The 23119-nt window shown below is 41.6% G+C and overlaps 2 long non-coding RNA genes and 1 pseudogene across 2 annotated transcripts in view; all 3 read right to left on the reverse strand.

The window, feature by feature from the left end:
* Positions 1-7575: 7575 nt before the first annotated feature.
* LOC143303079 (uncharacterized) lies at positions 7576-8823 on the reverse strand. Its single transcript, XR_013059086.1, has 3 exons — positions 8732-8823; positions 8379-8662; positions 7576-7627 (listed from the first exon to the last, which is right to left on the reverse strand). It is a non-coding gene; the product is annotated as an uncharacterized LOC143303079 (long non-coding RNA).
* Positions 8824-9148: 325 nt separating this feature from the next.
* LOC143303112 (uncharacterized) overlaps positions 9149-23119 on the reverse strand; it is a 55164-nt gene continuing 41193 nt past the window's right edge. Inside the window, exons 2-6 of the long non-coding RNA XR_013059115.1 lie at positions 14328-14566; positions 11448-11637; positions 11168-11373; positions 10458-10507; positions 9149-10383 (exon numbers count right to left, since the gene is read on the reverse strand). This is a non-coding gene — a long non-coding RNA (uncharacterized LOC143303112). The remainder of the gene's footprint in view (positions 10384-10457; positions 10508-11167; positions 11374-11447; positions 11638-14327; positions 14567-23119) is intronic.
* LOC143303095 (uncharacterized) lies at positions 16412-17785 on the reverse strand (annotated as a pseudogene).

The raw sequence follows: 23119 nt of genomic DNA on the forward strand, positions 1-23119 counted from the left end.
TAGAAGATATTAGAATGTAAGGTAAGATCGTATCTGTAATGAACCTTGTATTTATTCTTGTTAATTTAGTAATTCTCGAGTAATGCGAAGATCCGAATATTTCGTGTTATTTCAATTGTTCGAGGAAGACAATAATGGAAGAAAGTAGTATACTTATAGCTGGAAGATCTCGTTAGAAAGTACTAGAATCTACTGGAAGATTATATCTGTAATACGATGTAGCATACGAACACGATCCATTGCGTTAATATGAATGTTATATCTCATCTAGAGTTTCGAATAAAATGGAACAAATCAACGCTACGATGTAAAATTTATCGTTACGATACCCATGACAAGTTCCTAGCCACTTGCATAAAATATCAAAGCCTGAAAGTAGTTACGAACACACGTACGAAATATTCCTAAAGAAACACCTTTCCAAAACCACCAAAGTGATCACGTATAATATCACAAAACTAATCGAAGCTTCCCGCTTCTGTTCTCCGCTTTTCTCATCAAGAACCGAAGAAAAAGCTGCGCTCATACCTCGAGTTTAACGCGCGGTCCCAAAAGGAATCGCGCGACTCTGCGCTCGTCAACCGAGCCCATAAATAATCTCGGCCTCGAAATCCGTTTGACGGATCCATCGATCGACCAACAGTTTTTCCATCGTCCATGGTGGCGTCGGTGTCACCAACGTCATTCTGGCTGGTGGACGACGACGACGACGACGGCGACGACGATGCCGGCGGTGGTGGTGGTGCGTGCTTCGTGGTGACTTCGTAGTATATCTGTCGAGGCGGTGGCAGCCAGTCGGACAGGTTATGAGCTTCCTTCGATGGCCGGTAAACACGTCGTTTCTTAAGCGAGCAGAAAACCCGAACCACGCCGACAAACCCATCCGTAACGTCGCGCTCCCTTCGATCACAGTCTCCTTCTGCCCTCCACGAGGGTTGAAGCTTTGCCAAAAAGAAAAGGCGAACACGAGGGAAAACAAGTTGCACCGCGGGGGTTGGAGACGGGTTAAACGGGCTATCATGCCGCTGTTTCCGCCGCCAAACACGTATAACCCGAGCCAGCAGCCGTCTCCAACTGCCCGACCGATGCACCAGGCTTTTTTGCTTCATCTGTACTACCCTTACTGGTCGACGCGAGGATGTGTGTCTCGAGGAAGTGGACGTTATACCGGGAATTATGAGTTCTCGTGTATGGTAGAAATGTGGACTGATCATAGATAGGGTGGAGGTAAAGATCGGATGTCGGGATTAGCGTGAGTCTGCGTGGAGAAACTAAGTGAATGGTCGGTACGTATAAGCTTTCGGTAGTTGCGATAGTTTTAAAGACCATGAGTTTCGTTTTAGAGGTATAAACGAAGGGAAATAATGTACCACATTTCCTCTGCATCGTTCGCTAACTTTATGGCTTGAAGAATCTTGGGTAAGGGAGCAGATCTTGTGAAGAAATTAGGTGAACGTCGATGTGTGTAAGATTTTTGTATCTTTCGTAGCTCTTAAAGACCGTGAATTTTGTTTCGAAGCTTTGAATGCGAACCATAATGCGCGAGATTTCCTCTGCGGCATCCATTAATTCTGTGAATCTTAGGTGGAGACGAGATTTTTCAGCGTCTTCTGTACGTATTAAAGATCACGGATCTAGTTTCAAACGGATGTAAAACGTGTAATATCAAAAAAGGGGTGGGGGGTATACCTTGGTCTATCATATATGTCGGAGTCAGGTTGGCACTTTGGGGCGTTCTATGAACCTTTACTTACTGTTACGTCGCGTAACACTCTACCTGGCCGAGGCCACACACCGCGGGCAATGTGGCAACCAGATGTCTTCGGATACTGGCAGCGTATCCTCCATAGTTTCAAGTACCTTCCATAAATCTCATAGATTTCCTAGGAAAGGTCCTTCAAACAAAACAAACATCTGGTTCGGAAGAATTTCCAAAGACTATTGTCTACCACGGCTTAACTAAGGAAAGTTGGTTTTTCGCACGTACGCTGCAACTGTCCTCCCACTAACCACTTTCTCTCGAGGGCGGTTAAGACCCTTCGTTTAACCAATTAGAAACGAAGCCTATTCCCTCACTCTCCTAAATAACATCGGCATCAACAAATCCGATGGTCCCGTGCGCTAGACACACCCATCCTTAGCTTCCCTCCGACACAGCATCGTCTCCCAGTACGGTACTGATTTTGCATCCTTCGAACGGTCAACATCCTTCGAGCGGGTATACACACCCGCAGATCAGTCACTCGCTCATCTCGTACATACGCACCAGTGTAACTATCCTCGTTATAAGTTGTGGAATAAACGGTGAAATATAACTCACTACTGTGTCATATTCATTCAACCACCTCTGTTATCTTAATCGAACGACTACTTCGCGGCGTCGATTCACCGAATCGTAGCGAGAATTTACGCCTCTCGCTGACGCGTTTTCCTCGCGACCGCGTCTCTCCGCGAACGGTCGTAACACTTACTTTACCGTCGCGGATGTGGTTAGTGTTTATCAGTGCGAATGTGGGCACTACAAGAGGCTATGAGTAACGGCAATAGGATGTCCGAGATGATGGTGACAACGAATCCAAGTTCGATAACGAATCCACGGTCCACGGGATGACCAGTATCAGCGTGACTTACTCGGCAATTCGCTCAACGACTCACTAACTAAAAACTCCCTGAATCCAGATGAACCTACCCTTATATACTCCTGTCCCCGCTTCTCGGGTCAATCCTTGTTTTTAAGGAGAGTCATAAAATCATTCCGTACCTCTGTCAGGTACGCGGCCCTCCCGTGACCGTGGCTACGTCTGGTGACCCGCTATGTCACCTTAAACCTGAACCCATCGTCGTAACGCCAGGTTGGAACATTAAAAGTTGTTTTCCTTATTTTTATGGCTTAAACATTAAAATCTTGACTATGGTGATGGAAGGTTTTTCCCAGCATTCCCGACGGAAAGTCCCGCTGTCCTTCCCTCTCCGACATATATTTAAGTTCGACTTTTCTCGAGAAAGAGAGAGATGGTGTACGTAAGAGTGTATGCCTTGGTCGCGTCAAAACTAAATGAGTAAAGGAGTGGGAGAAGGGTGCGAGGGTCAGCATTTCTTGACCTGGGAAGACAGACGTGAGCCGAGTGTTAGACTAAGACGTACGAAGATATTGTAGTCAGTTTTTGCATTGGGTACTAAACTAAACTGCACTTCAAATAGAACATCCTTTCTTGTCCTTACTCTAGACTATTTAAGATACTACAAACGTATACTAAATTTCGCCTGTTAAAGCGATACAACAAAATAACCCTTTCTCCACTGTCTTAACCCTGCCTTAACCCTGTCTCCACTTTCACGTGCCAGCGTCAGGAAACAGAATTCGGATAAAAATTTCAAAAGCAGGAGGGTGTAAATGCAAACTACGATTGCAAGTTATCGAAAAGCAAACAAGGTTAATCTCTCAAGGCTGGAAAGGTTTGTTATCCCCGCGAGGAGAAGAAGTAATTTGCAGCGATATCATCGAGATCGGCGGGAATCGCGGAGTAATTAGTAATTGTAATGTTTAAACGGAAAATTATTAGTCGACGCTGCGCAACTTCGCGAGAAGCCACGTAAAAGATGTTCCGCGCTATCGTGAATTCGCGTGGCAACGTTAGATGATCTCGTTTAAATTAGTCGTGATCGTGCGGTGCGAAAAAACATTTTCCTTGTGTTATTACATAGATGAAATTGTTCTGATTATCCTGTAAAACAGCGATAGTAGCGCAGATTACCATAAACAAGCGTTACATGGCTTTGAACAGCAGTTACACGTTGTCACTTGGAAGAATTACAGATAACTTCGTGTTAAACATTTGATAAAAGAAACTTGTAAAGAGAAGCTTGCTAAAAGAGAAGCCTGAAAAACGATTTTTACATCTTTTTTTTTTCTTTAATGTCAAATCTCCATGACTGTAGCGGGATTAAATTTCTTTTGAATCAACTTAGTAAATTCCCGCGTTCTGTTTATTAATCATAAATCTAAATTTTTTAAATTGATGATTAAAGTCCGTAATTTCATATCAAACTTTCCATATAAAAAAAGAAAAACACTTACGATACAGTCTTTAAATTTGTCTTATTTAAATTATTAAATTTCCCGCTACTTCTCGAGCAATATTCGCGATAATGATCCTCGCGTTCTCCTTCGTAATCATAAATCAACATTCGCAAAGTTCCAGAAACGTTCTCCCTAAATATAAAACGAAGAATCTTCTACTTCCATAAAAGAAGTTGCCTGGATATCGACAGCAGAAGCTGCGTCGGTGGCTCGTCTCTCCTCGCCATTGCTCTCTTAATTTCACGCCGGCGAACGCACTCGAGGGAGGTGGATTTACGGCCGGTTCCGTGGCATTCTTTCATCCTCTCGTAAGGCGGTGAGCACGCGGATTGGTTTCTCATTGTCTCGCGACGACCGTTCAGCGCCGGTTCCTTCGGGCCGTTCCCATTGCGCCGCACCGCGCATAAACGCGCGAGGTCGCACAGAATCGCATACTGGAACGCGTCCGCTGTCCCACATTATTTTTTCTATCCGCGTTCCCGCAACGAGAGAATCTCGCCCGAGGCGCTGGCCCGCCACGTTCCTCTCGCGTTACGCCGAATTTGCATGAATGGAGAGAAGATTAAAGACCTTGGAATTTGGTACGTGCCAGAAAGGCATCCTTGGGATTCGAAAATCCTTCAAGAACAATGTAGTTCGTGGAATTCGAATTTAATCGATGCTTTTGCCTTGCCTGTTTAACTTTTTACAACTCGTGGAATTAAAATACACGGTATGTTCCAATGATAATAGGATCGATTGCTTGAAAGTTGTAGGCGCCATTATGGTACCGCGATCGTACGTGAATCTCGTACTTCCTGTTTGCAAAAAATCCAATTACAGAAATTCGCTATGGAGATATTTTAATCCTACGAGCAATTATAACTCTAAACAGATCTCCGGCAATTCATCTCTACAGCGATCAGCCATGCTCAATTTTGCATTAATGCCGAAATAGCAATTATTCTTCGATATCTTTTTAAAGATATCCGCGGTTAACCTGAATAATCGCCGGGAGGTTATCTGTTCGAGAAAATTTCGTTTCTACGAGTCGCGGTGAAATTCGTAATGAAATTAAGGCGTGACGAGCGGCGAGGAGAAATTAGATAAATTTTCAAACGTAGAAAGTGTATAATAATCGTGTATATGTTTAATTTCATCGAATAGCCAGACTGTTTGGCCACTTTTACCGGACGTTTTCGAGTGGTGAACGATGACGCCACGATACCGGACGTTAAATAATTTCCAACGGAATGACGGGAAGTACTTTAAGCCAGTGCCTATCTTCGACCATTCGCGGCGCAGAAACGTACAGGAGGAAGAATCGTTCGACAAGAAACCGATGAAGGGTTTATCTTAATCCACGGTTCACCGAGCAGACGAGCTGCTCACCAATCCCCATTGACCACCCCTTCGATCGACCCTGTCCCCACACCCTTTTGACATAACCGATCACACTTCGCTTGTTTTACTAGCCACTTTTTATCAACTAGAATCCCGTCGTGCATCGTCGTCGTCGTCGTCGTCGTCGTCGTCGTTGTCGTTGTCGTCATTTTCGTCGTTTTCGTGATTGTTGTTTTCTAAATGCAAGAAGAAACATGAAACGCATCGTATGTACACCACGTGCAATATTATAATGTATTCTTTCTGTTTGTAACAAATTTTTTTAGTTTGAAGAAAACGTGTTGCTATTTGACATTAAAGATCTGTCTTTTTTTTAAGAATAAGCGCGGAATTGTAATGTAATTCAAGCATGATTGCAAAAAGAGAAAGATACATATTATCGTGAAATCCTACTGTTAACTCCTAATGACCACACAATATTTGCATTATTCGTTTTAGAAAGATAGAACCATAATTATCTTCCTTAATGAACTCGCCTCTCCCTGAGATTGTTAAGCTAAAATAATTGAAAGAAGAAAGTTCTCAGAGACTCTTAGTCAATAAAGATGTTTGGGAAGAAAATAGAAGTTTAATGACTCCCTGCACCGCGTTCGTGCAATCGTCTATCGCGTAAAATTTCGCAAAACATCGGTCTACGAAACTGCGAGATTTCTGCTTGACGAAACAATACTCAAAGCGTTCCTTCCACCATTGTTGCGTTTAAAATCGTGACAGGATCGTTGCCACTAAAAACAGCGAGCGAACTCACGAATCAGAAGAGCGCCTGGCAGACTTTTGACGACGCCGCGGACCAAAACGAACTAAGACGGATCCAAAAAGAAAGAAAAAAAAAAAACGGCACACAACAATGAGGTTGATGGAGAAAAAGCAGGAAGCGTAAGAAGAGCTGCTAGACGGAGGCAGCCAAAGTCCTGGGGAAGTAAAGAAAGAACGAAGTGAAACGACGACGAGGAATTTGCGCGGCGCGAGGGGAATTAAATAAAACATGAGTCACCCGTTGGCGTTGGGAAAAGTTGTGCTGCTAGGCTGCAAGCGTTAATAGACCGAGAGCCGAAAGGGCATAAAAGAATTCGAGGCCTGAGGATGGGCAAACACCTGTAACACCGTGTTCATGGCCTCACGTGCCCGGGCGTGGCCGTGACGAAGGTGGCGATGATCGCGCAAAAAGCAGTCGCGGCAAAAAGCCGATCAGCTCGTGCTGATCGAAAACTTGGAATATCCACGCCGGAACGGAAGCATTAAACCCGGATACTCACCGGGGGAAACCTAACTCCGTATCTGACTGCCTCGAGTTACGTAAAACCATGAAGAAACGCAAAGAGGAAAGATCGGAAAGGACTTCTCATCTTTTGGTCTGAGATTTTGATTCTGATTAAAAATTTCGAAAGAATTTTCGATTAATCAATTACGAACCCTACGTTATAAAATCTATATACATTCGATGTAAAAATTACAATCTTTCGAAACTACGAGATATAACAAATACTTTTACAAATCGTAAGAAATAAAACAAATAACTTGAACAAGTAAAAGGCTAGAAAAATCGTACGGAAAGCTGTGCAACACCTCTATATGAACAACGTAAAAAAAAATATTGCGAAACTTTAAAAGATCACATTCCAAAGAAGAGCCAACGATCCTACGATCATGGGCCATCCCATGAAAGCTACATAAAGAGTATGGTAGTTTTCCAAAGCTCGTGTCAAACTCGAGTCTACGAGGTGCTCTGAAGCAGTGTCACGCGTTTCCTCTCGGCGTGCAGAGAAAATTGGCAGCCATGTGCTGTCAAGTTGTCCGGTATACACAGTCGCAGCTTCGATACCTCGCGCTCACGCGTTGAACCGCCTTCGTAGTCGCGTCGGAGGAACTCGCGCCAGCAACCGACAGATATCGAACAGTCAGCATGACTACGCGATCCGCGCCCTCGGATCCAAGGTTTCCCGCTGACTATTTATCTTGTTACATCGAAGTGATTCGATTCTAACAGGAGATCAATGACGGCCGCCTAGCTCCGCGACTTTCCGGCTTCTTGTTCCACGCGATGGAGCCGTGAGAGTTGCTCAACGCGGTGGTCCGATAGATCCACGGAATCGCTCTAAATTGGTCCTTTTGTCGTAGAACGCTTGAAATCGATTCGACGGTTGGTTACGCTTTCCGTGACACCTAAAAGGATCGTCGTCATTGATTTTCTATTCGTAAAATTATCCATAATAAAAAGTCAATAGATAAAGTGATAGAATTTGAAACTTGGAATTTGAAGCTGGGATAGATATAATTTGAAAGTGGATCTAAACTATCAAATATATACAGTATATACAGTAGCTAGAGAAAGTATTTCAGCACTTGTAGAAATCTTTTATGAATCTTTATGTGTGATATATATATACAGTTTCAAATGGCTTTTAAATTTCACCAATATGGTCATGACAGTCGTGTCTCCTTACAGTGATGATGAAATTTCAAAATGGAATTTCAAATATTTCAAAAATAAAAGTTTTCTATGGTATATCTTCAAATAATTTCGTAAGTCACTGTACTCCGTTGATAAGCAACGAAACACACAGTCACTTAAGACGGAGATATCCAAATATTAAAATCGCAGAATGAAGTTGAAACTTATTACCTGCGTATATTATAAAGCGTATATTCGATCATACCATGTCTGGAAAGTTTTATTCAAAGATACTAATTTACATGAAAAATAGATTTAGTTTATTAAAACTCACGTTTATAAAATTAGCAAGCGTTTCATGATTTATGGATGGAAGTATAAATACCGAAGGTGAAGAGAAAAAGCGTAGATTGCATGGCTACTAACTTGGACGTCTAATACATACAGTGTCCTGATTCATGTTTCTGGGACACCGAGATATTTCATTACGATTCAAGGCACCACCGTGTCCATGTTTAATACCTGGTACAATCCTGAAACGATGAATGCAAGGTATGGCGGTATAACGTGCGAGAGAGCACTTACAGCTGCAACGACAGTAGACGTGAGGCCATGTGTCGCATACTGGTTCCGATCGACAGTCAGACGACAAATATTTATTGCTGCTTACTACTCGGCAAATGTAAACGTTCCTTCTCTAATGGTGGACACCTAATATCGCCCACGCGATCATTCCAGTTCCACTATTCCTCGCGAATTGATTAATGTTCCCTTCATGATGATATCCAGGATATATGAAACGTTACCTGAAACGATTATAATTTATTGATTATTTGATATTCAGAAAATAATGCTAGACATTTAGTTATAGTTACATTGCTCTGTAGAATACACTGTCAGCTTGGACGATCCTCGATCGAGGGAGGGTGTTTCACTGATCGAAGAGCGCGTCACGAAGATGTGACCTGTGCGTCAAGACAACCTCGAGTAAACAACGGATAGCAGTGAGGAACGGGAAGCGGAACACGCGTCACTGTAGCCGAAATATTGACAAATGTTTGCGTAGCTCGCTAATGTAATATCGTTTATCCACCGAGTATCGAATGTTGCTGACAGAACGAGACTTCGTAGGAATACTTAAACTATCAACGAGAAACAGAATACAGCTCCTCTATGCGATTAATCATTCCACGATGTAAGAATGTTAAATTATAGACAGGATGTTTCATTGAAAATTGGACGAATATTTTATTTCTACGCTTTTATTTCTATATTTTATTTATACACTTCGGAATAGTTCCAAAATAAGAATATATTTTTTGCTAGTGGCAAAAATAATTGTACATCTCGAGTGAAGGAGTTAAAGAGAAAGCACGTTGTACGGAAAATATAGAAAATAGCAACGATGCTTGAAATCAACTATGGGACTATCAGACATCTAATTTACACGGACGAGATCGCCCCTATTAATCACTCGACCCTAATTAACTTATTACCGAGCGTACATACCCGCGGTGCGATCCTTGCGAGAAGGAATATCTCGCGAAAATAATCTAATAAATACGACGGTATCGACGCGATAATAAATACGACGAAGGCGCTAAGACATAAATCGCTTTCCTATTAGCGGAGCGTGTAGGCCGCTCGCGAGCGTGTATTTCACCGATTTCCACGGGAATGCAAGTTGTTTATCGTTAATGGCTGAAACGATCGGACGAAAACCAGTTCCTGGCGTTAACTAACCTCGCCCCGCCGCGGCGTTACTTTATTGTGGCGTTTTTCAGAATAATATTGGGATTTACGAGGCAGTACGATGGAAATTGCGATCCTCTTCGAATCTCTGGGTCCTTCTTCCACTTCTTGCGGTAGCCATCACGGCCCAGACGTTGTTGCATCGAGGTTAAACAACGCGAGGGAAACTTTTTATATGTTGCAATCCTGCTGTCCTCGAATCTTTATATCTCAATTTCACTGTAGCTTCGAAATGTTCGAAGAATGTTTTAACTTTGGTAATAATATTTCGAGAACCTAAGATCTCTAAACGTGTATTTACAGAGAAATTGTAGTTATTTTGCCAACGCGACACTTTTAATTTTTTAACTATAATTTCCTCGTATTTCATTCGTGAGTAACAAGAAGATTGTGAAATTTCGAATATTTGCTTCCATTGAATACAGAGATCTCTATACCTTTTCTCCAACAGCGACATTTTTCCACTGAAAATTGTTCATCTCGTAACATTTTCTGGAATTGTAGTTGTAACGATGGTTCTTCGAATATTGGTTCGCTGTATTATTCTTCCACCATCATCGACTTCCGGATGCAGTTACAGACTGCTTCATGGTGTCGTAATCGGTGAGAATCGGTGGCTATTTGTGTGATCGTCGCGTAAACAGATTCTTGTAAGACCGTTCGGGTCATAATCTTACAGGAAATGCGACGACAGTGGCGATTTAGACATTGTCCTCTGTAATTTAACAAGGAGCCGAAAGATAGTGGTGTTTCTTAACGATCTTCAAGAGACGCACTGGAAATAAAGTTTACACGTTAACTGGAATTTTTTGGTTCTAAATAAAATACAAAAAACGTGCCTTTCGATACCTATAAAATCCGTTCCTCGATGTTAATTGAATTATCTCTTCTTTCTGGTCCTAAAAGACAAATTTATCGTATTAAAAAACGATATGCTAGATCTTAATGCGAAGTGTATTAAAAAGTGATAGAAATTTGCTAACTAATTTCTCATAGCTCTCTTCTTTGTCGAGAGCAAGTTTGTCGAGAAATTACAGTTTACAGCGTCTTTGACGCGTCTCGTGCCGCCATATTTTACACAGTAGCCTCTAGTAATTGACTAAAATACTCAGCGAAGCGTGGCGGAAGAGATCGATTAGATCGGCAGTGCTGGACCGGTAAAAATTGAATTACAACGTATTTTAATCTTGCCCAGCAATCGATTAGTTACGATCGTAGGGCAGCGACCGCCCACGCAGTTGGTTACGCTATAAATACATACCAATAACTATTCCCGCTCTCTTAATTCTTAACCTTCATAATTCTCGCTATAGCGATCGTTTAAATATAAATCATTTGAAACAATTTTTTCAGTTACCATTCTACTTTAGGAAACTAGAAGAAACAGAGTCTTTATTATCACGTTCTCCGTATTCTATTCTTATCGTAGACCATATTCTTCGAATTTTTCAATTTCAAGCTGTCCGTACCTTATTCTCATTTTTACTCTCAATTTTCGAACTTTAGACAAGCATTGTAACTCGAAAGCCATTGTCAAATCGACAGAAACATTTTCTCACCGTTCCTCGTATCAAATCCCACGCTGGACGCGTGGAACACGTTTCACAGCATCTACATGTGTTCTCCGGGTATCACGTCTTCGCAAAATGGTCGTCGAATCTCTGAATCCGTATCGGTCGGAAATTAGATCGAACACGGTTGAGAAGTCGAACGAGTCTCCGATCGTCGTGGGAATATTTCCCCGTAACTGTACCCTTCTCCGTATCTGGAAAAAGCGTGTAACACGGATAGCCGGATCAGAACTGGTATTCCAAGATCAATATTCATCAAACTTCTTACCCTCGGTCATTACGATTTGTTTCTCCGCTCGTCCCACCTATTTTCCGCGTTCCGTTGCTCCTCTTCTTCGTCTACCTTCTTACTCCGCAGCATTCTTCGACTAGATTCTGCATCCATCGATCCCTGGAAACGTCCAGTGGAACTCGATCCATGAATAAATGCAGATGCGAAATCCGTCATTGCACTTTTCCTGTAACGAAACACTAGTGTCACGAGAATTCTGCGATTATCGTTCCATCTGATTTATTATGTTACATTCTTAACTCGAGAGTTATTAAACTTTTATAAGAAATTCTTAGGATTTTCGACTGTGCTAAGTTACTTTAATCTCAATATAAATTCCGCATTTAGAGTAGGAGAACTTTCCACTTTCGATGAACAATCGCCTTGGAAATCCTTGGAAGTCGCCGATTAACAAAGTTAAAGGATATATTCGTCAAAAAAATATATTCAATTTCCATAAACTTCACAGCAAATATATTTCGTATTCTATGAAGTTTCAAATGGCGATATCTCCTTTGTTAAATGAAGAAAAATAATAAAAACTTACTAAGGGAAACGAACTTAGGATCTCAAACGAGCGAATTCTCATAGTAACCAGCTGTATTGTCTTTGGAGTAATAGAGTGGCTCGGTAACAACAATGAACGACGGCTAATTGATTTACAAGTCGACCGTGCTGTTCCACATTCTGCTTTATTATACCTGCACGCCGGTTCAATTGACCATGACGAAATATTTTTCCTTAATTGAATAATCAACGGTTAATCAAACGGTCGGCTCGATTAAGATAACGATCGGCCAGCCCACTTAGCGCGGCAAACGGGCCGAATAGCAAGTAATTATTCACACAGTCATCTGAATAATTGCCGGGAAAATTAAACGAGTACTGGCGTTACCTCCTAGCGTTATTAATAGCGACACGATTTCGACGTGAATCCCGTTTATCGCTCAATGACGACGTCCAATTTGCTTACGCCCCTTCGCAACTTGTTACGCTTGATAAATCGTCGTAAAATCAACCGCTCGATGCACAGAAGCTTTCATCTTTTTTAAATTTTACTGATTTTCTTCTCACCAATATAGAACATATTAGGCAGCGGAAAGAAGTTGCGTTCAATTTACAGCGATAATTGCTCTGTTGTAATGGGAATTTCAAGGTTTTCTAGTTTCTACAGACAAGAAGCTACTAAATATTTTCTACTTCCGAAAATTGAAAAATTTCTGTTCTAATATTTCAAAGATACGAAATTTCCGCTTCGAATTTTCCAAAAATTTCAACAAGAACGGAAAATTTCTATCCGTTCTCTATGTAAGATCAAGCATTCCTTAAAAGTTCATCGATTCCGTGATTAATCATCAATTTCGTTCACCAATTTTACGTAATTTCCTAATGATCTTTTATACAATGAAATACGATGGTGCAGAGGCTCAGAAAATCGTACAGAGTAAAAAATAGATAGGGGAAGAAGGGAGAGGAGAAGGATGAAGGCGGGGTATTAACCAATTCCGTTCGATTAAAACAACAAAGTTGGGAGAACGGCAAGAAGTCTGGGACCGTCTCGGCAGGCTTGTTCACGTGGTAGGAACTCGTGCTTGCTTCGTCACCCTCGAAGCCACAATTTCTTCACACTAATTACCGATCCGTCCCGCCCACCTGACAAGCGAGAATGTGTGAAAGACATGGAGAACCCGATTCATCGCCAAACTCACCGGCTAGCTCTCCTTAATCGACAACAATTCTGTTCTTGACTATTCCATAGTTTTCTCAGAAAACAAAGTTAAATAACGAAAACGAATCGCAGGACTATTCCATGGTATCTATTCTTCCTCAAAAGTGTAAATCTGTAATGAGCATATTGAAATTTAAAACTTAGAGTTTCGTTCAAAAATGGAAAAATTAGACGATGACATTTTTCCCGGTAAGATATCTCCACCGGTGCCAATAATTACAATTACGTAGATAGAACGTTGATAAAAGAAGAAATCGCAAATTTAGGTAGATGGAAATTGCAAAGACAAAAATGTGGAAATTAAGTAAATGGGGGGAGGGACGGAGGTCAATTGGTATCGAAACTTGTTTCGACATCGTAGAGAGCAAACGATACCATCGAAGGAACTTATTACACGGTGCGTTATTCGTTGGTCGAAGCGATCGAGATAGAGAGATCGATTTACGTGAATAATGAGACGGGGAAGAAAGTTGCTCGCCGATAAATTTAACGCGTTACGGAACCGCGACCGGCGCTCTCTCGCCGAAGAACAGGAGTGTTCCACGTCGTTAGACGCCGAGGTTACGTCCTGGGCCCGAAGAGTCCCATGGTGGTCCCCCTCGACCAGGTGGCCGGCCCCCACCGATGCTAATTAAATCATGAAAAAGGCGGTGAACGTGCGTCCGACAGTTTTTACGAAATTAATAAACCGGAACCACCAGTGGTTCTCAAGGTCTTTTCTCCTTATACAGTATTTAGCTATCGATTTAGAATCATTCAGGAAATTTGCAATGTATTTTTCAACATATTGATAAAATCGAGAAGCACGAGTGAACTTTACGTACGTGATAGTAAAGTTGTACACATACTTAGAGAATAATGACTTTTGTTTCATTACGTTGCCTTAATTGGAATTCATACTGTCTACAACAAGTTATGTGTCGTGTGTCGTGTATTGTAAATTATTAAAATTAAAATTATTAAAATTAAAACCGAATTTTAGTTTTCGATTTTTAACGTTTTATTTATTAGACTGATCGATGACTAGTGAAAGATGTTCGATCGGAAGAATAGTAAAAGATTTATAGGATATAATTTGGTCGGATCAATTTCGAGGCTGAGAGATTTTAAGCGTTGTTAGAAGCGTGATAAATATATTTAACACCTACTTTCAAATTACTCGGCATGTCGCTACGAAAAGGTTCTATTCGTAACAAAAACCGTCGATTTCTTCGTCGATCATCCATCTGGTCGTTTGCATCCCCATGGTGAAGAGGTTTTTGCTGTGCCTCTCCTCGCGCCGCGTCGAATCGATAAAGAATTAATCGAGGTGACCATGGCTCCCTGGTTTCTTATACGAAATCACCTAACGCCTAGTTGATCCTTGAAATCCTCCGCATCTATGAACCTGCAACGATCGATTGCAATCGATAATTTTTAAATTAGATTCCAAAAACGTTCCCTTAAATCTTTCACAAAATACAAAAAATCTTTAACAAATTCAAATCACTTCTTAAAATCTTCGTAAAATACGGCAGTCTTCTTATAACGAGAGAGAAAAAAAATCAAAAACAGGAGAAATATTCTTAGGAATATTAAGTAGACTTTATATAAAAAATTAGCCTTGCTTGAAAAAGAAATGAGAGGATAGTGCGTTAAGATAAAATAATTAAAATAAATTACTTAAAATAAAGACACTTCTAATAAATCCTCGCATTCTACTCCAACAGAAACGGACGGCTGTATTTTAAAAGCAACGAATGTGTCAATGAAGTAGTCAGTCTTTCACGAGATTCCTCCACGAACAATAGACATACAGTGACTCGTTCCTACAAATTGATGTATCTTCCTTGCAATCGAAAACGTATAAAATCGCAACGATATTCGCAAAAGATCGTGCCAAAGAAAGCTATTCATAAAAATCCAACAAGAACATTGCCAACCGCCACACAAATCGTCATAATACAACGAACGACCATTCGAATTCGGACATTCTCAATCCACGAAGAACAACGTCCAACGACATCCTTGTGCCATGAGCAGAAAGATGATCGGCGAGAATGAAACGAGTTTATCCTTCGCCGACCATCCACGAGTTGTCGAACGCGCGATGGGAATAAAATGTGAAACTGTAAATTGTGCGTGGGAAGAATCGGTCCCTGGACGGTCGTGGCGGTCGACCATGCTTCTCGTGGGCCGGGGTTGAAAGGTAGAGAACCCAGCCCCATCGCGAGGGTTGATCCGTCGTTGAATCAAGAGAGGAAGCGGGAGAGAAAAAATAGAGAGAGAAAGGGTCGTGGAGGATTTAAATGCGCGTTCGAGCGATCGAACAACGTTTGAGCCAGGGGTGTGAGCCTCGAAGGAGCTGGAAATTTGTTACGTTATGTCGGACGATCACTCCCCAGTGAATATGAAGAAAGATTTCTTTGGTTCGAACTGCAGGGGTGAAGGAGAGTGGTTCGGTGGTAGGTCCTCTCTCGACAAAGAGGTACTACGGGGGTTGGTCGCCCGTTTCTGACTGGAAGAGGAAGCTCGAAGTTGGACGATAGTGGGGATAGGACACGGTGCCAGGAATATAAAGCGAGGGATAAAAGAGACGGCGCTCACATATGCGACTCGTAAAAGCTCTTCTGAAAAGCTGCATCCGTCCCCCACGCGGAACCTGCCTCTGCAACTCGGCCTCTCTTACATTTCAATGACGCTGCTGGAATATCGCGAACATATTTTCGTGCGAGAGAAATTGGGAAATTCACCACCTTTTCTTTTCTTTTTTACCTCATTATTGAATAGCGAAAAAAATTACGACGAAATTGTCATAGAACGTATTAAGCAATGCCGTATAATGTTAGATGAAAATAGGGTTCTCGAATTTTTCTTCTTCCATTTTAATGAAGGAGAATCCCTGTCTCGTGTTTATACGCAGTGAAGTTAATAGTTATAAAACATTAATACTTATTTACCTTCTTATACCGAAACTAATATCCCATTGTATTTTCCTACCCATTTGTTCGTGCCATTTTTTTTATTAAAAAATAGCTCTTTCTCCTTTGTGCTATCCATTCTCACGCGAATATAGAATTGACGTAGTGTTTCTTCGAGCATCGATTAATTGCACATTTCCAATTTTTATCGACACATCGCCATAATCGAACAGCGGTGTACATACGTGAGGCAAAAGACGCGGGAGTCAGAATCCGCGGCGACATCGGGTTTCTATGGAAACGTACAAAAGGCACGTTCAACCCCGGGGGATCTAGCGATATCGGCGAATATTAAGAAATAGCTTTCGACCGGCATTTCCGTACATTTGCGGACAGAGAACGAGCCATTCGTTCGCCGGCTAGAACGAGGTGCTGTCTATGCATGGCACGCCGGCACTACCATCCGACCGTCCCATAAATAATATCTTCTCTCTTTTCCCTCTCTACTGTCTTCTTCCGATTCCCTTTGGTTCGTGCCTCTCCATCTCGCGGTTCGACCGAGAGCCGTATCTCTTTTTCCATGCGCGTCGTATTCCGCGCGAAAAGCACGTAATTCAGGGCTGGAAAATCGAGATACGTGCCTCTCGATCGCCGATAGAGAGCCAATGTATCGAGTATTTTAATTCTGTACGGTGCACTCAATGGGATCCTTTCGTTCCCGTCATTTTCGATCAGCAAAAGCTTTATTCTTGAGAATTTTGCGAGCCGTGCCACGAGATTTTTATCGTATGTTAACTGGTTAAAAAATATTTAAGCAATACAAGCTAGGTCAAACAAATATCAGATAGACAACGAGACACGTTTTAGTCCCTCGCTTTGTGACTTTCCCGCTAGCGATTTAAGAAACGCAGATGATTTGTATTTAGTGGTTTTTATCAAAAAAAAACAGAAGTTTCAATTAGAAATTAAATCAGACTTCGTTACAAATATAATCCGCCTTTGGTAAACTAGAACTATAATTTATGCCACAAGTGTACTAACCTGTTACGAAGCAGAGAGATTGAGAAAAATGACGGCTGATCTCACACCTAGATTACATTGAATCTTCTCAACGAATAATTCCTTTAAACATTAATCGAATTCTTCTGTTGCTAAATTTTCTGCTTCCTCCAAAATTGCTGCATCGCGTGTTAATAAAAATCTTCATCCGCTCGCAATGTCAATGTTCCTTGGAAAGAAGTTCCTCGAAATATATCGATAACCAACGAATTTATCATCGAACCTGGACAAGGCTTAGGTTTTTTTCCATGAGTGAAACAGACTATTCCAGGCGGAATTGTCAGCCGCTTAATCGTCCATTTCCACCTGTCAGTCGTTGCCAATGGACTCACAAAGAAGACCTCTATCCTTGCGGGGAAAGCCGCAAGAAAACACAGCCGAAGGAAAAAGAAATTCGAGCGTTCGTGAAGAACCGAGGCGGATTATGAAGCGCATACTACCGCGGCAAATAAAAATCGCTTCAGCGTGGCTGAACACGCGGGAAAACAGAGAGAAAGAGAGACGTTGCTCGTCATAGAGCCGGGGAATTACCGGAAGATGTCCCCTGGAAGCTTCGTGGTTGCGGATGGCTGACAATAAGCGTTCCACTGGTCACTGCACCCTGCATGCACCGTGTTCTTTTTCGTCGAGAATAGAAGGCAATTCATGGATGTAATTTCTTAATAGTTTGTCCTGTTCGTGTTGCAACTCTCCAGAAACTTATTGCGAAAAAATCGATAGATATCGTAACTATTCGAAAAGCTAGAGATAATAATTACCTCTTAACTCTTTGCAAATTAGTTTCGATGTACACAGGATGTCCCAAGCAAATGAAATGAATGAAAGGTTTAATGTTAAATAGAAGGTAGAACAAAATTTTCATTCAGAAAATTTAAATCGTTTTACGTAGTAGATACGTCACAATCTGTTCCGAAAGTGTCAGGTGTTAGAAAGACTAGAAGGACAATTTTGCTTCTTTAAAGAAAACTATACCGTTTCTTAATACACCAATACAATTTTTCTACGCCATGTTTTACTGACCAAGAGTGGCGATATTTTTCTAAGTATTTTTAGTTTCTTCCTTATGTTGCCGTCTTTAATTAATAACAGAGTATCTCGTTAAATACTATCGTAATTCTGATTTCTGTTTCTTAACGGAAAATACGCTCTTTTATTCTCCGTAAAACGTGTTAATATATTCATAATGTGAAAATCATCAGCATCTACAATTAAAAGAAATACAAATGAAACATCGAATTTAATTCAACAACGAATCACGAACAATTAATATCGTTTTGCTGAAAAGCTTCTTTGATAGATACACCAAATGGATACGTAACCGAAACAAGTTCGAATCAAAAAACAAAAATCTGAAGGAAAAGGGAGAGAAGAATTCGAACATGGTCGATTTTCGTGAGGAGGAGGGGCCGTTACGCTCCCGCGAGGCGCGACGGGGTGCCTTTTCCCTCGCAGCGACTAAACGTCGACGTTTCTCTCCGCCATTCTTTTTTCCTCCCTCGCGCGATATTCCGTTTCCACGTCTGTGGAAATCCCTCGCGGCGCTCACTCAATCATACGCTATTTGTGTCGCGGCGAGTACTCGCCGCAAGAAAAGCCGTCCATCGAGCAAGAAACTCTCACCCTTCCGTTCGTCCTGTCGCTCTTCCCATCCTCCGTTTCCATCCTTCCTCTTCCCTTCGTTCTAATCGCTGTTTTGCCGCGACCCGTGGCAATCCCGCCGGATTTTTACTCCACCCTGCTAACGCGATTTCGATCCGAATGGTGCGGTTAAATATTTACCGTCCGCGAACCGATTAATGAACGTTCTTGTCCCCGAACTGTGTTTTATCCAAGCTGAGTGTGCGATTCTGTTGTATAATTTTCTCATTGCCCTCTGTATTTTGTTGACTTCACGACAGTCGAGACGAATCAACGATACCTAAAGGTATAAAAGCTTGTACCACGAGACGATGTTCGATCTATGCTTAAGACGATCTTTATTATGAAATGTTGTGTCAGAATCGGATTAACTCCTCGAATATTTATTCTACGCTTTTACAAACTTTTAACAGAAGTTTAATACCAAGCGACTTTTTCGTATCTTTATCAAACTTACGAGATCTTTTAACGATAAAGACACAGGATTATACCGAGAACAATCCAAAGAACGTAACAGCTAAAAAATACATCGTAACAACGATAAAATATATAGCTCTGCTGCAGAATATTTAACAAAATTAATATCGATCGCGTAAATCAAATTCCCCACCCTCTCGAAGATGACACCCACACACCAAGCGACTATTGATACGTGACTCGACAGCGAACGTATTAAATATTAATCCAAAAATGTATCTTTCCAATCAACTTAAAGGAACATTACTCGGTTCCATAAATAAAGATCGTTTATGTTTCGCCCGACAAACAAGGGAAACAGCGTAGCAAACAGAATCATCTATTTCTACAGAAAGAACATAATTTTAAGTAAATGTCACCCGAGGGAATTCATGCGTTCGTACGAAGCATCGTCGCGCGATTCGCTTTTTGTCCCCGATGCTCGGGGTAAACGAAATCATCGAAACGGAGGAGGGGGCTCGATCAGCTAGACATAACCCCTGATCTCCACGATTCTCTTCATCTTCGCCGTTCGCGTTGCTTCGAGAGGAATGGAACGAAGGGTGGTCTGAGCGTTCCTGGTTTATCCGACTGACGTTTCCGCCGGCGAATCAGCCTCCTATCGTATCGATATGACGGCCCTGAGGGTCGCCCCCAAGTAAAATCATTAGTAATGCGATTGTACCGCACTCCGGTCACCGTTTTCCCCGCACTCTGGACAAATGTTGGCAACTGTGCCTGCGGAATTTTGCAAAATTCGAGGGGTCCTGCAACCAAGCATTCGCCTCGATATTTCTTTGTAGGTCAGCTTTATTTTTTATGGTACGTAAACACGAATTAAGCTTCGATCGTATTGTTACTGTTAGAGTCTCGTTCGGTCGGTCACAATCAGACTTATCGGAGCGTAATTTGAATACATGTTTGCGTCCGTTAAAGTCAAGTTGTTCAAATTAGAAAGAGAATTCAATTCTCTGTCTGTGTTTGATTTTCATATTACATTGTATGAAAATGAAATCGTTGCCTGCTACGCGGTACGGTCGGTCATTTTACAGTTCCCGAAGCATAAAATTCATAACTACTTGTCAGTCGCAACGTTCGATGGTCGTAGGAATGTTCACGTATTAGCGCACTGTGTGATGATTTAATTCCATCCTGGTATCCTACGATCTTTTATGCGTGCCATAGAAAATAGCAGCTTAAACGAATTAATCTTAGAAAAATAGAATAGCTATCAAATAATATAATTAACAAATTGACAAGTAGTAAAGCGTCAACGCGCAGTGAAGCGTTACATGAAACGCGAAACAAACGCATTTGGTCTTATCGAGTGTAATTGGCGTTTGATAACGCGATAAAATGTGCGCGCTCATTGCCATAAAATATCACGAATCGAACAGGAACACTTTGTGGCAACAGTTTTCGGCTCGTAAAGCTCCAAGCTACGAGAACGTCCGCGAGTAGAAACTTTTCATTTCGATTCCAGCGTTTATCGGCCCTCGTTACGATTGCTGTAATCGACATGCGATTAGCTTGGTTGCATTGATACCGGTCGAATGCCGATAATAGGCACGTTGCCGATCTTTGTGTGCTGGAACACATGCACATAGACTTAGTGGAAAATCATGATAAAAAGAATGACGAAGATTAACGGGAAAGATTAACGAGGAATCATTTAGGGGCGGTATTGGAAAACAGAGACTGTTGCGGAGTAAATTAATATCTCCTTGTTCGATCATCAGTTATAATAATTAGAAAAATCTACCGTTAGAAAGCTCATCGATTATAATTTTATTAGATCATTAAACAGCTGATAGATAAGGAAATTAGGCAGTTAGATGATTCTTCAGAACGAACCCTCTCTTTCGTTTCTGAACCATATCAATAAACAGAGCTTTCACGATAACTATACAAACCTTAGAAGAGTCCATGAAAATCGATCAGGCAAACCACGAGTCCATCGAGGACAAACAAGAAACGCCGTAGAAGAAATCGGTTAAAACGAACCTGTGTTCGTCGCGAAATAAGAAGGACCGAGAGGGTAAGAAACGCGACGTCCATCCGATATTTCGCGAGATATAATATTGATACACGTACACACCCCCTGGATCGGGGGGAGGTATATACGTCGTACATATATATATATCAGAAGAAAGAGACAGAGGGGCGGGATGTGATGCGGTCTATCCAGATATGTGAACGACGCAGATATAATACAGGTACGTAGCGCTATATAGAAGCCAGAGCCGGGATTCTGGCGTGGACGTCTGTTTCGCGATAAGATACGACCGCAGCCCAGTCAGAATCTCTCTGGTTTCGCAGAAAATTCGCGGACTCCCTTTATCGAATTTCCTGATAAAGTTCTTTCTTCGTATCTCTCCTTTTTTCTCGTCTTCCTTTCCTTCTCTCTCTCTTTTTCGTCAGTTCACTAGCCGAGTCGGCGGAGCGAAGAGAAGAGGAAAGGAAATTAGGAGATCCCGCGACCCATCCACGGTTCCTTTCCGTGTCTAGTGACTTGAACAGACACGAAATCGACTAATTAAATTCGCTCGAGAGCGGGGATTAATTGAATGGCCGTTCGACGTTCACTTTAGGAAAGATCCTGTGATGGTTTAGAATTTGGATGAACTTATCGTCCAAGGTTTTTAATATTAATAATTTAAACTATTAAATATAAAACGTTAATTAGACTCGATTTTCTAAACCGAACAAAAATCTTGGATCATTTACAGTACTCGTCTTATAATAGAAACGTGTTTTTAGAAGACGTTTCTACGTATTCTGACGTACAGATGAATCTTTACGTATATAGCTTCTTTTCCAATTTTCTTCATTCAGAGGCTTAACGAAAATGCTATGCTTAGTAAGATTCGGACATTTTTAAGAAATCTTCGAAAACCGATACCAATCGACGTAGGAACCTACTTCCCAGAAATCAGACTGGTCTGGGACAATGGATCAGTTCGATTACAGGGCGTTTCAAAGACAGAGGACCGCGACAAAGAAAGAACAGGAGTGTACAAGGGGTTGCATCGTGTAGACATTGGATTCTCCGGCTGCGACGGCGAACAAAACAGCAATCAATAAAGACGAAGTTAGGAGATCCGTACGGCGGATTCCTTCAATCAAATTAGGAACATCAAAGTAGCCAGCAAAGCGAAGGAAAGAGGACGAGAGGGCGGAAAGGTGGACGAGAGGAGTTCGTTTCGCCTGGACGTCGACATTCCACGAGGGGTGGAAGCTGGGAATTAGCCTCTATCTCCCAGAATCCGAACCCTCGAGACAAAGAACCACCCCCGATCCATTCCTTCGCCGTTGATACCCTTCGTCATCTTCCAGCATCCTGGCCAGGACTCTTTGCTGGTCCCTGGTGCTGCTGGCTTTGTTAAAGAATCATTCTGGGCGTGGTCTTTCCTTCAAGGTCTTCGATAATTTGTCCTCGGATTATAGAAACTACCCGCCTTGAATTTGCAATCTATTTTCAAGTAAGGAGGTATTACATTGGAAATTAACCCCTTCACTTGTAACATTGAGGTGAACTTGTCACGTTCCTGGCACGGATTGTGATTGCGATTCGACAAGACAGATTGAGTTGATAATTTATTTCAATTTCATCTTTAATTGTAATCGTTCGGTGAGGATCGCTAGCTGCAAATCGACATAACGCTCTCCGGAGATGGATAACCATATAGTAAATACTTATGCATCCGTTTGAATAAATACTTTAAAAAATCGTAGACCAAGAGGTAAATTGAAAGAATCTTTTAGTAGGTCCAAAGAGAACCTTGTTAGATGTCTATTTCTCATCATGATACGGTACATATTCTTAAATTATCAAAACGACCACTTTTCAATCAGATTTTAAATTATTTTTTATTTTTTACTGCGAA

The sequence above is a fragment of the Bombus vancouverensis genome, chromosome 8 (assembly GCF_051014615.1).
Source record: "Bombus vancouverensis nearcticus chromosome 8, iyBomVanc1_principal, whole genome shotgun sequence".
NCBI classification, from domain to species: domain Eukaryota; kingdom Metazoa; phylum Arthropoda; class Insecta; order Hymenoptera; family Apidae; genus Bombus; species Bombus vancouverensis.